The following is a 6,770-nucleotide window of genomic DNA, read 5'->3' as shown; positions in this document are numbered from 1 at the left end:
AAAACAAGGATTGAAAGATTAAACAAAACTTTGAGAAATTTGGTATCAAAATTTGGTATCAGACAGAACTTAAACAAAAAGTCATCCATCAAAAGCAAAATCATGAGTACAATAAATAAGTTTTTTTTTATATGCTCTGATATATTTCAAAATTCAAACTTGCTTTTGAAATTTTACTCACCTTGATACATCTTAAGAAATTTTACTCTGATACATCCTACAATTTCTTTTAACTTGCTCTGATACATGATAAAATTTAATCTGATACAGTGTGAAGGTTTCTCTGATAAATTATAACATTTGATCCGATAACAGTGTGAGAAAGTTTCTCTTATATATTATAACATTTGTTCTGATACATGTGAAATTTCTCTGAAATTTGTTCTGATACAATGTGAAATTTACTCTGACATTTGCTCTAATACAGTGTGAAATTTTCTCTGAAATTTTTCTGATACAATGAGAAATTTACTCTGACATTTGCTCTAATACAGTGTGAAATTTTCTCTGATATATTATAAAATTTTCTTGCTCTGATACATTGTAAAATCTTTTCTGATATAATTATTTTTCTTACTCTGATACATAGAAAAAGTTATTTATCTTCTCTTGCTCTGATATATCTTGAACTCAAAATGATCTAATACCATTTTCAAATCTTTAAGAAAATGGACAATCTATTTTTGTATTTATATTACATGCCAAAAGAATCATACTCTTTTCAAGCATATACACCTATAATGGATTCTTTTGAAATTAATGTATTAACATAAGTATTTTTGTTCAAATATTTTGTCATCATCAAAAAGGGGGAGATTGTTGCTCCTAGATTGATTTTGATGATCACAAAGCAGATTGAAGGGATACAAATAATTTTAAATGAAAAAGTCCTTATGCTCTTCAAGGGCAAAATCATAATTTCACTAAAATCCTGATTTGATAGTACCATTTGGTAGAACAAATGATTTGAAATCTATTGGTGAAAATTTCATGTGTTTGGACTTATATTTTTGAAGTTATGAAGGTTTGAAGTGCATGAGTCGACTCATGAGTCAACTCATGGCATTGTGAGCTGATTGGCACGCAAAAATTCTCCTTGGCACGCTAGTTTTCTGGCTTGGCACGACCTGTGAGTCAACTCATGAGTCGACCCACAAGGCATGAGTCGACTCATGAGTCGACCCCTGCTAATTTGAGCCAAGAATTTCCAGAAACGCATTCTCTGGTTTTTGCAACAGAGGTCGACTCATGAGTCGACCCCTGAAGCATGAGTCGACTCATGAGTCGACCCCTGCGACGGGAATTGTCAGCAACGGCTATTTTTTTGCACGTTTTAATTGCCATTTATGCTTCCTAAAAATTCTAACGGCTCTTTATCTACCTAAATTGTTTTTCTTGCTTCTAATGCAAAAATGCTTTAAATGATGAAATAAATTGCAGATTAAATAGCGGATCAAACGTGAAATCAAAAAAGACGGAAAAGAAGAGAAAAAGAGAAAGAGAAGAATAGAAGAGAGGATCCAAAATTTGCAAGAAAAAGCCTGAGATCAACGAAAAATCCAAAGAGAAAAAGAGAGAGGATCCACAATATACCAGAGAGATTGTGAAAGAGAAAAGCAAGATCTTTCAAGGAGAGAATTCTTCACGCCTATTGTTTCAACCTTGATCTAGAGATTGTTCAAAGCTTTCAAGAGATCTTCAATCAACAATCAACCTCTTCTCAAGCATTCAAGCATTCATCCACTTTGAGAAAATCTGAAAAAGGGGTTCTTCATTTGAGTAAAGCTTTTATTATTATATTTGCTCATTTAAGGAGCTGTTATTGTATTAATCTGTGCTCTAAATTTTCTAACTCTTTGTGAGTTTTTGTTCTTTTGTTTGGAGGATTTCCAAAACAAGGAAGGTTGATCCGAACCTGAAATCGGAGTGTTTTTGGTTTACTTGTACCCGGAAAACAAGTGATCTAGCTTGGGATAGCTAGTGTCGGAGTTTCCGACGTCTTGTATTCTAGCTTGGGATAGCTAGTGTCGGAGTTTCCGACGTTTTGTATTCGGGTTGAATACAAAGGATAGTGGATTAAAATTTCCAAATGGGATCTTGGGGAGTGGATGTAGGTGCAAGGTTAGCACCGAACCACTATAAATCCTTGTGTTTGTGGTGTGCTTTATCGCTTTATCTTATTTCTTTATTATATCCTTGCAATACTGCTTTAGGTAATTAATATTGATTTAAAGCCATTGTTTTGTTCTTCATAAGTTATCTGTTGGGCTTAAAATTTTTAGAAACCCAATTCACCCCCCCTCTTGGGTTGCATAGCTGGGCAACAAAATGAAACTTGTCCAGTTCAGAAAAGGCTTGTCTTAATTCATGAGATGAATTTAAGATAACACCTGCTAATTCCTATTACCTGCCAGTTTCATTTTAGGACATCTGTCAAAAGTTGACATATGAGTCTTAAACTGAAGAGGGCTCATTGAAGGATTTTTGTGGAGTATCCACAAGCCAAGCCACATCAAATTGGATGCCATAATCAGATTATGGTGTGAGCCCAATTGGATTAAAGTGGGTGCCCCAAGTGGATAAGGATTGGAGAGTCTTGATCAATTTAAACTCTTGGGCGCCACCTCTATTTGTGCTTATCCAATGTTGGTGCCATCTTTTGGAGATAAGGTGGGGTTCTTATCTGATATGATCAAATGATATCACTCCACTAATCAAAATTTTTCCAAAATTTATTGAAATTTTTTGATTGGTTGAATGATGTGGCACTGCGCAGCATACAGGGTCTATATAAATCCTGCTGCGCCTAGGGTTTCGAGGTAAAAGTTGTTTTATACACAAAACCCAATAGCTGCCACCCTCTCCCCTCTTCTCCACATTCTCCCCTGCTCTCCTTCCTCCCTCTTCACGTCCAAAGAGTTGGGCATCCATCTGACAAAGATCCAAGGCGTAGTGACGCTTGGAACGGAAGGCTGCAAGACTTCTTCGACAGGCTGCTGCTCCAACTTTAGGAAGATTTTTGAAGATCTTTCCAATCAAATTTAGATCTAATTTTTAGAGTATAGATTTGTGAGAAGAAGAAGTTCTAGATCCTATCAGAGTGGATACTGGTAGAGGCCAGGCACTTGCGTGGCTATATCAGAATCTCGGGCTGTGCAGAGATCATCTATAAGGTAATCAGATTTCCCTTGAGTATTACTTGTTTCCTCATCCCTTTAAATTTATTTTAGATTTAATATCAGATATGAAGATTAGATCTAGAGATTTAGATCTAAAATATATATAGGATAATTTTTTTTTAAATTATTCCACCCCAGATTTGATGAAATCTGGAAGATCCTACGAGGAAAAGTCATTTTCCTCCTTCACAAGATATATTACATATTTATCTTAGTGAGATTGAGACCCTAATTTCTCATAATGATCTTGTGTTAGCATAATAATCCTTATGAGTTCATAGGTAGAAAACTCTTTCCAATTATATCTCATGCAATTCCCAATATCATATCTTGATCTCTAAAACATTATTAGCCTTGTGTTAACACAACAAGCTATAATATTTTAGTTAAGTAAGATCCTTCATTTCAATTCAGTCAAATTCAAATATAATTATCCTTGTGTTAAACAATAAAGCAGTATATCCAAAATTACCATAAGCATCTTCTATGCACTAGGCTTATGTTATATCAATCCTTATGACAAGCGTTATGTTAACACAATAAGCTAGCCATAATTCATGATATAACATTAACCTAGCATGAAGGAAGGCCCTAGTAGTTTTTCAACATTAGAATTTTTCAATATCAAGATCGATTAATCAAATAGGCCAGGTAAGTAAGCTAAGAGGTCCCCTGTTGCTTTTTTTAGACACCAATAAATTGGTCAGGTCAGACAACAAAATCAATTAAAGAACAACCTGTAGCACTTTTCTAGATACCAATTGATCAATTGATCAAAATTGATTAACCCCTAGTTGCATATCACTACAACTTAATATAATTTTTTAATGAGGGCTTTTATTTGGTCTCATATATATTCTAACTATATAATGCTAATTTATGCTAATATATATCAGTATTAAAATATTCTACATGTGCATGTGTAATATATGGACTTTCATTATCCTAAGACAACCTTGCAGCATAACCCCGTTATGCTAGGACAACCTTATGTCAGGATAATGAAGTGGTGAATCATATATGCATCATTTCATATTCATCATATGAAAGCATAATTACATAGCATAATTCATCTTATAGCATGAATCATAATATGCATCACATAAATATTATGTATATATGATTGAACCAAACAAGGTCGGCTCTAGTACCACTGTAGGATTTTAGGGTGGACATGCATAGTGGAAGCATAACGAATTTTAAATTTTAAATTATGAAATTTTAAATATTAAACCCATAATTAATATTTTTTAATATATTAACAATCATATATAACATATATTCAAAATTAAATTTAAGATATAGAAGAATACCTGCAGCGCTTAATCCAAATTCTGACAGAACCTCCACCAGGCACCCAAGTATTCACCCTCCAAGGTGATCCACAAAGTACTATGATCAGGACACCAACTCTTTGAGATGATTTTTCTTCCAAATTCTTACTCCAAAATTTTTTTTGGATATCAGGACCTCAAGACCCTCTTCCTCTTCTCCTGGCCTTCCTATCCTACCTTTCTTTTCTCCTTATCTTCCTTAATTCTCTTCCTAGGCTCTTATCCTAAAATCGAACTTATTCTTACTATTTTTGAACTTATCCTAACAGAGAAGAAGAGACTAATTAGACAACAGAGAGAGTGCATAAGAAAGAAGAGATAAAGTAATTTTTTGAATGAACTAAATCTCCGACGCAGCCCCCTTTAAATAGTTAGCGACGGGTTGCCTTGGGAATGATTCGCACCTCCCCACATGCCATCTCACAATCCATCAAAAATCTCACACTCCTTGATAAATTCTCACAGCCATCTAAAATATTCTAACATATGACAATCATTAGAAAAAAATTCAAGAGACGCTTCGCGCAGAAGGACTCTTCGAAATATTTTCTTGATGATTCTTTGATGCATCGCGTAACTTCCCATGGTGTAATTTTCTCCACAACCCATCAGTGACTTTTGACCATCCAATAGATCAAAATGAAAGCATTAACTTGTTGACGGTGTGGAAAAAAAAAGTTGAAATTAAAATGTGGCGTGACACTTGGATTAGAGTCCTTCACAAATTGGACTCTTGGTTAGGCGCATGGATCGGACTGGTAGAATTTCCAACTTCAACCAATTTTCATGATGAAACCAGAAGGTTTTTAACCTCAAAAGATTCTTTATACTTAAAATTAAGTTATGAATCATGATAAAAAAAAAATTTGTGGAACATTGGATAAGCTTGAGGAAGGGGCATCCCATCTCATGGGATGCGAAACCTGTTTCTGAGCACAAAGACTGCACCCACACGCAAAAAAAATTCTTGATGCATATAGACCTAGTTTTATGACTTCAAATTATTGGTACATGTAGCCAAGGGGTGAACCAACTCAAATCTAAAATTGGTTTGAATTAATTTGGCTTTAATTAACCCAATCTAGAATCAATTTCGAATCCGATTCGAAACAAGAAGCTAGTTTTTGCAACATGTGCTAGCATGTCATTTTGCAAACATGATCTAATCTAATTAGACCTTGATAAATTTTCTTTATGTATGACACATTGAGTTCCATATCTAGCTAGTAGTGGGTCGTGGTGCAAGTCGATCTGATTTGATAGAATTTGATCTAACCAATCTAGATCCAATCGAGCTAACTTGATTTCAGCAATTAGAACTCTTTCTAATTCATGATCGATTTAATTCGATCAAACCTACAAGATAAGATTGATGTCTACCAATGTATCATGTCTACTTGGAAGATATAAAATTTTGATAGAAATATCAAAAATATCCTTCAGTGGAAAGTTACCATGCAATTCAATTCTTCGATCTCCCTACACTCCGAATATGACTCTAGATATGGAATGATGTCAAATCCAATAGCATATTCATATCTCTCTTAATCTTTAGTGATAATTTGATTAATAAAATATTATAATTTTTTTTTTTATTTTACTTTGATCAAAGGCTTCTTAAATCATCAATCGATCAGAGCAAGTAGAATATGATCTCCTCTTATCAGGAGTGATCGATTTCATGTTGACCTACTCACAACCTCCAACACATTTCACCATATCCGGAACATCCCGTACATGACTAAGTCATGAATGAGTATGAACCAAAATATGGATTCACTGTATACAAGATTCTATGGTAGTCCCAGATCAAAGATTATATGTACAACTCCCATTACAAGAAAATATCTTTTGACGGATAAGTAAATTTTATAAGATATTTCTTAAGTCAGATCAATTTAGTGAACTCATTCTCTAATAAGCACCTACTTTCTTGTATTAGTGTCTCATACAAGTGGCTTATGAGATCAGCTACCCTCTCCATCGAGTTATACATAGGAAGTACTAGTCTATCCGAAATATTGATTCCCTACTCAATGCTCCTATGACTAGAAATATTTAAATAAATCAAAATTTTCAAAATTTTAAGTCTCATAGATATGATCTCATCATAACCCTAAACCCATTGTCCCGATTTATGGAGTTCATCATAATCATTACAAAAATAAAATACAGCATATGATAAAAAATATCTTTTATTTTATAAAGAGTCAATGCATGAGCCTGGAGGATTATAAGAAAAATCTATCAAAATATA

Source organism: Elaeis guineensis, chromosome 8 (genome assembly GCF_000442705.2).
Source record: "Elaeis guineensis isolate ETL-2024a chromosome 8, EG11, whole genome shotgun sequence".
Taxonomy (NCBI): domain Eukaryota; kingdom Viridiplantae; phylum Streptophyta; class Magnoliopsida; order Arecales; family Arecaceae; genus Elaeis; species Elaeis guineensis.
This window is presented reverse-complemented; position numbering follows the sequence as displayed.